The sequence below is a fragment of the Bacillus rossius genome, chromosome 1, assembly GCF_032445375.1.
Source record: "Bacillus rossius redtenbacheri isolate Brsri chromosome 1, Brsri_v3, whole genome shotgun sequence".
NCBI lineage: Eukaryota > Metazoa > Arthropoda > Insecta > Phasmatodea > Bacillidae > Bacillus > Bacillus rossius.
The window spans coordinates 121841151-121854486 of NC_086330.1; the positions used below are offsets into that span (position 1 = coordinate 121841151).

Here is a 13336-nt window from a genome sequence, read left to right on the forward strand (position 1 = left end):
CTTGGACGGATTACACCAAATAGCCATTAAAATGCACATTGGTTCCAGGACGTGTGCAAGGTTAGGGTCCTGTGCAATGGCATCCGATTGGCCTACGAGCTTCAGAAACTCACTCGCGCCCATCGCTGGATTCTCCAAGGGTTTTAGCTGCGGTGAAGCAGTTGGCAATTCTGTTGGTGAATCAGTCTGCATCGGGCTGGCTTGTTTCCCAGGCGCGACTTTCTTGGAATCACTGGGGGGAGTGGTGGAGTTGGGTGGCGCCTTAGTACCTAGTTGATCCGTCACCTGACCTTGCACCCGGCCTTTACCGTTTTTGTGCCCCGAATGGTGTTTCTTCGGGGGCCTCTGGGGCAGGGGCTGGCCTCTAGGCCTGGGTGGGTTTGCCAAGACAGGATACTCCAGTTCATGCCTATCGCTCAACACTGAATATTGATTAGGGCTCTGCCATTGCGGGGGGGGGGGGGCGGGGTAGCTCGGGGCTCGCCACGGCTGCCTTGGGGGCTGGGGGCAGTAGCCTGAGGGGCCGGCTTGTTGTGGGGGCGGGCGGACTTGAGCTGCGGCAGCTGCTCGCTTGTTTTCACGCACTGCGCGTTTGGACTGCAGCTCTCTGTCTTTCCGCTCCTGTTGCGGGAGGTGACGCCAGTTCTCCCTCTTGTAGGCCATGCAGCCTCTGTAATTTGCGCAATGCGGGCCTTCACATCGCGCGCACTTTGCCTTCGTCCTGTCACCTCCCTGGGGGCAAACCTCGGTTTTGTGCCCTTGGCTGCACCATCGACACACAGGGGAGGCTCTGCAGCCTTTTGAGGGGTGGCCAAACCTCTGACAGTTGCCACATTGGAGGGGGCCTTTGGGGTGTCGATAGTCCTCAACACGAATGCTGAGGCCTCCGAATGACTTCAAGTCGTAAATCCTTTCTGGATTTACGGCCTTCGGGAGCTCTACGACTAACTTATTTATAGGCTGCCTGGTCTGCCTGTTGTACAGAAACCAGAAGTTCTGCACTGGAAGCCCCATTGCAGTGAACTCGGCCTGAATGAATTGTTTGTCGGTGCTGCTATGCACTCGACAAAACACAAACTTGTTCGGGATCTCGTCCCGTTGCAGCAGCACAGAGTGTTGCACTCCGGCCTGCTCCAGTGCACGCACTGCCCTGTGGTACTCCTCCACGGTGGCAGTGTGAATCATGAGCTGGTCATGGCCGCGACTGACGCACGACCAGCGCTCCTGCAGTGCTGCATCCAGCACTGTTTTGATGGCCGGGTAACTGTGGCCAGAATCCACGAATACATACAGGGGTTTCACCTGCATTTTCTTTGCCTGAGGGGCAGGGTTTGGCGGGGCAGGGCTCGAACCTGCGGACGTGTTGGCGGCCGTTTGACTGGCCGAGTTGTTTGCCCTTCTGACGGGCTGCTTGCGAAGTCGCTCGGCCTGCTGCCTGGCGATCGCGGGGTTCGTCAGTGGGGGGCGCAGTCTTTCGTCCTTTCCTCCCGTTTTTTGTTTTTTTTGAGACGACTGTTGTAAAGCCGTCGTCGCTAGACATTTCAGTTTCGTCGTCGCTCGGCAGAGGCACATCGATGCACTCCTGCATCACCTGCTCGTCGCTTAACTGATCAGTCATGTCGCTAGTTACACCCTACAACGTACTAACACCCACTGACCACGCACCCGGTATTAAGCCGGGTTGTGGCTAGGCTGTAGGGTTAGGTACAACCCGGGTTGTTTTGCACGCTTACACTTCTTAGAAAAACCTGGGAATACCACCTGGCCTGTGCGCGAGTAAACAGGCTGTTCCTGGAATCTCGCAGCTCCGCTTCTGGCTGTAAAAACACGTGGTAGAAGCTACGAAGGTAGCGCTTTCTTGCCGAACTCAAGCGAACATGGCCGAAGCAGACGGTGGAATTCTTCCGCCGACTGCTTCGGCTATGTCCGCTAAAGTTCGGCAGGGCAGGTGGAGAGGTCGCGTTTCAGTCGGCGATCGTCTCTCAGGGCGCGCGCATCCTGTTGGCTGGGAGTTCCCTGCGCCCTATTGGGTAACCAAAGGCTGGCAGTGCGTGGGGGATTTGTGGGCGTACGGGAGGCGGCCTAGCAGTGCCAACTGCTACCGACCGCGTCCCGCGGGTGGCGGATACGGGATCCCAGCTCGAGAGTTACAATCTCGCTGGAGTGACTGTGAATAACCACGTACCAGTTAACAGAGTTTATGATCACGTATGAAGATAGTTTATTTTGTGTTGGTACAAAAAATACCAACATTTAATTTTTACTATTCTAGTACATTTTTATGAGCTTCTTCTCTTTATTTTAAGTACTTACTTTGCCATGTGTTGTCTGTTTATATATTTTGTACCAGATATCGATGATACTACACTCCCACTTAGTATATAAATAATGTAGAGTAGGTATTTTATTATCAGAATAATGTATGCCAAACATTATTTTTCAAAAATAGTTTATAGTTTTAAAAAATGTCAATTTTTCTACCTGTGGAATAGTCAATGTTCAGTTAAGAAAACTACTTAAATAGCACCCTTTTGTACCTTTAAATCCATATTTTCCCGGGGGAGGGCCCCCGGACCCCCCCCCTCCCACCCCGGGTTTTGGGGTGAACGGAGTTGTTGCTTTCCCTCATGTAAACCTCACGCCTCGCCACTGAATCTGTGTTATTCTGTTAAGGATAGGACGATGATAGGAAAAGTAGGAAACGAATGGGAGTGTTTCAAGTTTAATGTGCCTTGAAAATGTCAAATCTATGGTTGTTCCAATCGAGTGGAAGAGAGATAGATACAGCGCAAGCGTACAATGAGCGTAACGGGACACATCGTAACGGGACAATGTGCGTAACGGGACACTTTTTCGTGCGTGCAGCCGGCGTTATCCATTTATTAGACGTCACGTCAAAAAGTGAATAACACTGTGTATTATTGTTTTATTTCTAAACAAATTTAACTCCAATTATTGCGTACAACACAGTAATGTATTTTTTTTAAATGTGTGAACTCTGGAGTGTGTGAAGTGTTTTCCCGCGGGCCGCCAGCCAAGCTTTCTCTGTTCCGGCGGACTGTCATCAACACGGCCGGGTGAGAGAGAGGAGGAAGGAGGAAGGTAGAAGGGGAAGGGTCGAGCAGAACTGGCAACAGTGCGGTTATCTGCCCTGTACTGCGCATGCACGGGTAGAACCCGCTCATTCAGGGGGAGGGGGCAGGCAGACTGCCTTCGCGTGTCTAAAGCCGGCCAGGGGGCCGATTCTTGACGCTACCGGAATAATTCAGCTACCGGATTAATCCGCGAGTTTCATTCCGGTAGAGAGTAAAAAACCAATTCTTGAAATTGCTGTAGTGGCTACCGGAATCAACATTGTCGGGTCAACGAAAAATCTTTACGGAAGTGTGGCAACGTTGCTTTAACTGTTGACGTCACTGGTAGAAGGCCAATCACAATGAGGAAAGGTAAATTTCCCGTGAAAGTGGGTGAATACTGAATGTTTTGTTTTGTTTACTCTTTGTAAATATCCTCTTGTTGGAGTAGGGGTGTAGGTTGAAGATCTACTTATCAAATTGAAATGAGCTGTAAAGTTACGGCCGAACAACGGGAAATTTTGCTATCATTCATGGAAAAAAATGATTCTTTGTCCAGAGGAAAATTTATTTATTTATTTATTTATTTTTACAATGTTCCGGAGAGCATAGCTCTGTTTTGGCATAATATGACACATAATTTTTTATAACACAATTCATACAAATATAATAAGTTTCACAGGTAATAGCATTACAGTTGTACCAAGAAACGTGCTGATAGTTTGTGGCAAGAATTTTATTAAAATTTACAATTCTTATCCCTTAAAAGTACTCGTTTTTTAGTTTATTGTTTCTGCTTACTTGATAGAATTTAAAATTCGGTAAATCTGTATTGTACGGATTAGCGCCAAAAAAAATCGTAAAAATATGAAATAACTTTCATTATATGCTATCTTACGTCCTCTTTTCAGAACCGCCTGCGGAGATTAAAAATTCCAATTACTTTTGGAGATATCGAATTTTTTAATATTAATTTTTTGGCGATTTTTTTTAAAAAAAATTTTAAAAATCCGAAAATACCTTTATTCTGTGCTCTTTAACTTCCTCTTTTCATTAAACCCGGCGGAGATCAGAAATTCCAAATACTTTAGGAGATATGGAATTTTTTAATTTTCGTGATGTGCACTGATGCGGAGTTCAGCCGGAAGCCTACGATTCACACATCCTTATGGACATACCCGAATACTCACGTTGGCAAGCCTTCTTTTCTTAAAATTAGCAAGAAGTAATTAAAAATACTTTAAAACACTGTGGATGGTTAATTATATTAGGTAAGTATAGCTACATTAAAAAAACTGTAAAATCATTTTATGGTTGCTTAGCAAATAACTTTTTAATATGTAGCTATCTAGCGCTAGGTAACCCTTAACATGATTTCACAGTATTTTTAATGTAGCTATCCTAACCAAATCAACCATCCACAATGTTTTCAAGTATTTATAATGTAGCTAACATAACCTAATTGACCATTAGTTTTCATGAGTTGCATATTTATTTACAATAAACAAAAAAACCCGAAGATGCACGATCGGGCGTTTGCCTCTCGTCTGTTGAAAGAAGGCTTGCCAACGTGAGTATTCGGGTATGTCCAGAAGGATGAGTGAATCGTAGGCTTCCCGCGTTCCACCAGTGTTGCTTGTTTACGAGTATGATTTTTTTTTTTTTTTTTCGCGACGTAGTTGAACGACTACATCACGTAAAAAGAAAATTACGTGAGTTCCTACTGTTCATCCTTTTTCCCGGTTTGTTAGGTCAGGTCAGCTACATTATAAATACTTTAAATGTAAACAACCATTAAAATTAATTTTATTATTTTTAATGTCCGTTCAGTTTCAAAGTATTTATACTGTAGCTGACCTGACCTAATCTACCTTTGTCCCGTTTTGTTAGGTCAGGTCAGTTACATTATAAATACTTAAAACTATACAAGTAAAATTAATTAATATTATTTTTAATTTCCGTTTATTTTGATGTATTTATCATGTAACTAACCTTACCTAATGGAAAATTTCTGTTATTTAGGCATTCACGCACACACGGCAAAATATAAAATGGCGTCTGTTGAATGATTACATAGGGCTTGTATTGCAAAATAAGAACGGCGATATCTCCAAAAGTAATTGGAATTTTTAATCTCCGCAGGCGGTTTTGAAAAGAGGACGTAAAAGAGCATATAATGAAAGTTATTTCATATTTGTACTATTTTTGTTGGCGCTAATCCGTACAATACAGATTTACCTAAAATTCTTATCACTTAAAAGTAATCGTTTCTTAGTTTGTTTCTGCTGACTTTGCCGCAACTTTTTATGTTAGTGTAAAATTTGAGGTGAAAATAAATTTTATGCGGTGTTTCTTGATTCAGCAAACAATTGTGAATGTGTACATTAAGATTTTTATAACTGCAAGTCAATACAAAATGATAACATTTTATGAACATCTGGCAATTATCTCATGGTGCGGGGGGAAATGGGTAAAAGTTCCGTATTGTGTATCCAAGTTAACCTGTGATCCTGTTGGCATGATCCTGTACACCTGATCCTGTGGTACATAATGCTTATTTTTTTAGCAGTGGGCAGGCGCGTAGCGCCGACGCATTTCGCTCGACAGCGCGAAATCTGAAGTTATTCCAACTGATAAAAAAGATAAGCATCATATAACACAGGATCAGGTGTACAGGATTATGCCATTAGAATCAAAGGTATATCTGGATACACCTGTATAAGCAAAACGGAACTTTTACCAAAGTTTGTAATTGTTTGGTGTAGGGGCTTCTTGAAAACAATGTTATGAATTTATTAACATAATCTTTCAACTATATCTTCTTTCATCATTTATTTAATAATACTTGTGTGGGTTTTCATCGGTGTGTGTTGTTTTCAATCATATTATTTGCGTGGTAGGAATGTTGGCTCTGTTTGCAAGATAGGGAAGGGTAAATAGGATAACCTTTATTTTCACAATCACTTATCACTGTGGGAAATTCATATACCTATAAATGGACTCATTTCGAGTACTTTTCAATTCCGGGATGGATGTACTTTTAACGAATACATGTGCATAATCTAACTACCACTATAGTTTTGTTCCATCAAAACATGACACACGATTGCAATATTTGGTGTCAAAAACGAATTACGTAATATGGAAACTACGTTACCGGTATTGTATTTATCACAATACACGTCAAATAAGCCACAAATTTATACACAGCAAAAATTTCAAAGTTTTTTATGCTAAGTAGGTACAATATTAAGTACTTAATGGAAGATGGTAAATATAACTTTCGTAAAGTAATATTTAAATACCTGCCATTGCAAATCACACAAACAAAAATGTAATACTTAAAACATTAAATATTAGTTAAATTGTTACAAAAGTTTTCTCGCCACGCACACACGAATTTTGAAGGTTGAAAGCATCACATGGCGTATCTGAATAATCACATAACATAATGAGACGAATAAGTTATTTCTGGTTTTAAATGAAGTAATATAATATAAGTATATAAACACACGCATTATTAAACGAGATTTAAATGTAGCTAACCTAAACTAACCAAACATACAAACGATTTAAAAAAAATTCAGAACCATACCAGAGACTCCATTTTGGACAAATCATGGTTTCAAATAACAAACAACGTTTAAATCTCTACCGGAATTGTGATTCCGCCAGCTCACGAGGTGGCGGAATAATTCCGGTAGTTTGTGACGTAATTCCGATACATAATTCCGCTAGCGAGTGTTCAAGAATAGGGTTTAGCAAATCTCTGGTGGAATCAAGTAATTCCGCTAGCGGAATTCTTCCAGCAGCGTCAAGAATAGGGCCCCAGGAGAGAGGAGAAACACACCCTCCTCCTCTGAAGAGCCTGACTCGAATGACCGCTGTTCCCAGCTACGCAGACACTTATACTGACCGGGCGGAGTTGTCGGGTAGTTGATTTCGATGGTTTTATTCACATTTTTGCCAAAACATAAATATTTGTTAGAGTAGTGATTTTTAGTCACTGAACCGCGCCCTTAACAACAATATCCAAGTCAGCTCTTCAGCATTTCCAAATCCATTGCTTGCACCTACAAACAAAACATTTTCTTAAAAAAAATTATGGTTCCTAGGAAATAGCTAAAACCAAAACTTGTTACAAAAATGATAAGGTATTATTATAAAAATTACAAAATAATGAAATACAATAATTATCATAACAAAGGGGTTAAGATTGAGTGAGCATAACACGTACTGTGCTGGGTCCGTTGGAAATCTGAAAAAAGACTTGGCGCAGTTAGAAACACTGTAATATTTGCAACCAAAAACAGCACAAACGTTTCCAGCCATTTTTAATTACAATTCACAAACACTACTCTCATTTATTCGCCAGTAGAACCGTCAACATCTCGTGTCAAACACACTTCAAAGCCATTTACCGTCATTAGCAAACCGCACCATCACTCCACGCCACCAGGGTCGCTGACATCACTTGTCTCACGTTTTTTTTGCGAGTTTCCCATATTGTCCTATTACAATATTTGCTGACGTCACATAGGTGGGCGCGGGCCGACACACGCGCACACACACACACACTTCGGCGGGCGGTCATAGAGGGTGGTGGTGGAAGGAGTGGGCTCGCAGCGTGTAAGGGAGGAGGTGGTGGCACATCGGGCTCAGAAGGGCGCAGCCCGGGACGATGTTACACGCTAAGTTTTAATATCACATTTGGGACTTGCTTCATTCAGTTTTAGTCACGCCATAACCTATACCAGTACGTGTTTACTTTACTTATGCCTCCTTTCCTTTAGTAAGAATTGTATAAAGCTAACTATTGAAAAACTTGCACCCTAAAACGTAAGTAGATCCAGGCACACAAACAAGGAAGATCAATTTGCTACCATTTTGTACACATCGTCGGTCTAATTAGCAAACCTCGTAACTCCCTGAAGACAAATTTTACAAGAGAAGCAAAAAACTGAATAACTTTTTTGTTTGTACTAAATATGTGTTTAATTCATCACATAAAAGTTAAAACACCCCCTGACGTTTGTCAACAAACTCTGTGTCAGTTTTTAATTACTAAACCTTTTTTTAATGGAGTTACGAGGTTTTACAATCTTAAATTCAAACTAAATATGGAGATACGAGGTTTGATAAGATATAAATATTCTTATTGGCGTAAACTTAATATTGATATTAGAACAATTTTGAGATGAATATTTATAGCAACATATTTATTCGTGTATTATAAAAAAGTATCTCTAACAATACAAGGGTTATTTCCGATATTGAACAGTAAGGACAGTATACAATACACAACAGTAATATTGTATAGTACATAAAAGCAACATTGACTATGAATTCGTTTGAAAGAACATCAAGATAAAGCTAGCTTTTAAATACTGATAAATGAGGCAATAAATATTACTCCAACAAATTGGAAAAAAAAAACAAAAAAAACAAATACCCCTCAGAAAATTAATGCTTCAGTTTTGAAAAGGAAGGCTATCATAAAATAAGTGATAGTCTGACTCCATAGTTGTTTTCAGGGACTGCAAATGGTCGTATTTAGTTTTCTTTATCTTCAGCCTCTCAGTGTACAGTGCTGGCAAACGATTAAATGGCTTAGAAGTAATGTTCTTTTTGCGAATAGGCAAGTTCTTCCACTCTTCTGTGAAACCCAACTTGTAGGAAATAACCCCATCTGGAGTGTACTTCAAGGCTCTGATGTCGGTAACACATGGATCCCCAGTTATTCTGCCTGGTCTGATAGAGCTAGCATGATCAAATTTAAAAAAAAAAAAAAAAAAAACTGTGAGTCAAATAATGAACTTCATATGGACGTGGATTTCTGTGTGCTTCCCTGCAAGTTGCAATGTAGTCAGCTGGAACATTAATCTTCTTGTATTTCAGCTTATTTTCTATCTTCGAGTGCATGGAGTCTGCCTCCATTTGTGTGTGTCCGACCTCCAGAAACTTTTTCTTTATCGTTACACACTTTGTCACCGATATCTGTAAGAGTGCATTGGCGAGGGTCACATTTCTGTTCTGATAGCAGCAACCATCACTATCCAGTATCAATTTGTCTGCATCGTTCCTCAAAGGTAGTTGCGACAAGATGAAGTTGCAAATTATTGTAGCAAACTCATTTGAACCAAGGCCCCTCTCAGTCTCGTTCCACAGATAACAGAAGCCATCTTTGGCTTTCAAATCGAAAACAGTAAAAGAAAACAATGAAAGTGCCAATATCGTAAAGAATGTATGATGTTCTACAAGGAGTACTCATGAGATCCATGCCGAAATCATTCTTGGCTCTTGACATTCTGAAATGAAGAATGGATAGCTAAATCGTATAAAATAGTTTAGACATTACCTCCAAAAACATTTGATATTATGGCCTGTATTACAAAAGTTTGAAAAGTATAATTTATTGCAATAAGTGTTTTGTATGCATAAATAACCGATGGACAATAGTTAAAGTGTGAGATAATAATAAAATGTACCTGCTCAATACGTATAAACAATATCGAAAAAATTAGAATAATATTTTAAAAACAATTAATAGACAGTCCACAATAACACTGTGTTTGTTTACTAACAAAATGGAGTTACGAGGTATGCTAATATGCAGGAAATCGACAGCTGGAGATAAGAGGTTTTCTGAAAATAGGATTGTAGCCCATAGGTATTGTTTATTGTTATGATCTTTGGAATGGTAATAGAACACATAACTGAGTATATAGTAGTACCAAAAACTAATTTTTGACAAAAAGTGGAGTTACGAGGTTTGCTAATTAGACCGACGACATGATATAATAAGGTATTTAGTATTTATTTTTTTGTTGACAGTTTGTATTAACTAAGCTGCCCTGACATCCTGTTAACTTCTCCTCAAAATACAATGTCTTATTGAAGGTGTGTAATATATTTAAGTACAAAAATACCTACAGTACATAATTTCAAATTTAAATACAAAAGAATGCATTTTTATTGAAGTACTTTACAGTAGGATTTTACAGTACTTTAATGAACAGAAAAATTTGACACTCACTGAAGGAGGTTTTGTAACTTTATGAAAGCTGTTACAAAGAAAAATAGACAGTAAATAAGTACCCGGAGTACAGTGAAAGCAGAACTGCACAAGTGACTAATACAAAAAAAAAATATTTAAATGCAGATCTTCTCCCGTGATAAGACAGCAAAGCACGCTCCCACCAGAATATAGTCTTGGAACATGTTCTGTCATTCTGCTCCAAACACAAGGCAATGCAAATGCATGTGGCTGTATCCATTATTTCCTTGAGATACGTTTATTATTTGTGCTTAACTCTTTTTTATAATAGAATTTAAGGGTGATTCTATCTTGATGCAAAATCAAAAATTATATGAAATAAAGTAAATTAAATGACTGATGAAAATGCCAAGACATGTTTTTCAGTTGTATACATCCACTGCCAGGGAGTAGACATTGAACATAAAACCAGCTGCAATCGCAATGATTAATTTATGCCATCAAAATGGTATGTTTGTCATAGAATTTCTATTAAAAACCAATTTCCTGGACTTCCTCATTGTTGAATCACAAGGCCTGTGTGTATTTGACATGCTAGAAGGTAGCTATTTTCGCTCGGGCTCACTTAAGGAATGTACCCCTAGCTAGACGAGCAGCCACTTGGCCCTGTGTGTGCTCAACGTTTGTGAAAACTATGGCATGTTTTGTAAGCATTACATTAGTGATAAAAAATAAAAAATAACACATTAAAAAAAATATTTCAAAATGAGCCTCTTTATTCACCATCATCAATCCAGTTTCTTGTGTTACTTTATTCTAAGAGTTATGCCACATCTGCTGTAGCTAACGCCTATCTGTGACTTCTAGTTTGTAGCTAACTTTCTGGGAACCTTGCCCAATGCTGATAAATGCTTATCGGACAGGAAGTGATTCAAGCAGAAAACTTCTTCAGAACACAACAGGTAAGAGGCTAGGCTAGCAATACACTAAACATACATGCATTGTAAATTATGTAGGGCCTACAATTCAAAACCTTTTTTTATGCTAACTAATACCACAGTAATGTTACATCAACCATTAATCCTATACTATTAAACAAGCAGCTATTGTGAGTATAGTGTGAATGTACATACATAGGTACGCCCCCACATTCACACATGCACATACACTAGCATTCTTGAAAACTGCTAAAGTTAAACAATTTCAATCAAATTTATATAATAGCAGTTTTCAGGGTCGAGAAATCATTCTACCTAGGTCCCCACTGAAGGAAAAATATATTTTAATTGAAACCTTCAAAGCTTGTCATCTAGATATTTTATCTTTTAATTTAATGCAATTCACAATTGACCTTGACTGCAAATGTCTTAAAAATTCCAGTAAGTACATATATCACTTGAATGAAAACACTAATATACACAGGTTAGTACCTAATTTATACCAGTACAACACTTTTAACACAGTTGTAACTATACTAATGTTGCATCAATATTTTACTTGTTGTTTTAACACTTCTTGAGAATTATTCAGATGTGTTAACAATAGCAAGGAATGTTGTATTTTTGAAGGAAACAATAAATATCTAATAACTCTGGACTACTGCAGCTACTTAGACAAAAATGCTGTTTATCACTATTACCATAATAATGCAGACTTTTCACACATTTGGGATTAAGTAAAATTTACACAATAGATACAAATTTTGAATTTCAAAATTGGTATACTTTTACATGTTTTATAGGACTTTGACGCCAAACATTAGTGCTCCTCGAATCCGCACAGACCGCTATGGCGCATCGCCGCCTCGCCCCGAGCGTGTGCGACGTGAACGCACCTGGGTGCAGGGTGGTGCAACGCCTCGAACGTAAGCTGCCCTGCCTAATCGACTGTCGCCCGCGCAAAAGTCGACCAAGGGGGTACTGTTAGGTGACCTGATTACCTGGACTTTGAAATTAACATTCAGCACTCTAAAAAACAATATTAATTAAGTAATGACTGTGCTTAAATATTAATTGTAATTCTGTACTTTAGCGCGATCAGGCGGCGTGCATGGCCCGGGATTACTTTTGCACACGACACGTTTTCGCGGGAGCGAGGCTGGGGAGTCGTGCGGACGTCACAGCCATCGCCAGTTAATCACCGCCCTCCAAGGAGACGAGACGTGAGTCGCCCGCGGAGCCTCTCGACCTCCGCCCTTGCCATCTCTACCGGAATTGCGTGAGTTTTCAGCACATCAGAAACGTGTCCTGTAGAGCGCGGCTCCCAGTAAGCGGGTCATGCACGACGCAGCGCATGTATAGCGTGCCTGACAATAAACCACTTTGAATCGAGCCCCGCGTATTTGTTACAACGCCCGTAGTATAGCGTCCCTGGTGGCTAAAACAGCCGGGGGTAACTCTGACGGAACGACCCTTACTGCCTGCCGGCCACGTGGCGACGTCACGCCCTGAGTCAAGAGTCTCTGCTACGCACTAGCACGTAGCTATTATTGCTAGTTGGCGCCCAGAAGCAACTCCACACCCTCAACATCACCTTGGCAGAAGGCAGAAGGCGTCAACTTCAAGATACAATATTCCTTGGTCTTTTGAACTAGGTTGGTCAGTAACAATTCAGTGTTTATTCTTTTCCTGGTGACAGTTTTACTTGTAAAAAGTATAAACAATGAAACAAATTAATATTGCAAAAATAAACCTCTGATTTTCCTGCAAGAACACACTACGTTGGTTCAAGTTACATGCCACTTGAATTTTATGCTGATAGTTGGGTGAATGATTATGTCTTGTTATGGTACATTTTTATTACGATGATGTCTACACTTTTTATTCAATTGATATTTTAATAGTTAATAATCTGATCTTTATAAAAAAAATTAAATGAAAATTCACTCCACTGAAAGCTAGGCAGCACATAATGTTTACTCTAAGTTTTTACACATTTTTCAGACAATGGAAGGTCCTAAAAACCACTTTGATATACCTATCACTTCATTCAAAGGACATCTGCCTATTCAAATAAATGAATACTTCAGTAATACATAAATTATTTTTCCATCAAGAAACCATTGAAAATATATATGGAAAAAAATAGTGAATTGACGTTTAGTGTGTGTAGAATTTTGACATAAATCAGAAAGACACTATGAGCTATATTTCTGAGAATGCATGCCTATTAAACTAAATTAGTATATGTCCATCAATATGGATCTGAACATCAGATTTTCCCATAAGATGTCTCTAAAATGGCTATCTTGTGAACATGTTGGTGT

The 13336-nt window shown here is 39.8% G+C and overlaps 1 long non-coding RNA gene across 1 annotated transcript; it reads left to right on the plus strand.

Annotated features, from left to right (window-relative positions):
• Window positions 1–4356: 4356 nt before the first annotated feature.
• On the plus strand, window positions 4357–12401 carry LOC134544079 (uncharacterized). Its single transcript, XR_010077514.1, has 3 exons — window positions 4357–4786; window positions 10939–11033; window positions 11813–12401. It is a non-coding gene; the product is annotated as an uncharacterized LOC134544079 (long non-coding RNA).
• The last annotated feature ends 935 nt before the right edge of the window (window positions 12402–13336 follow it).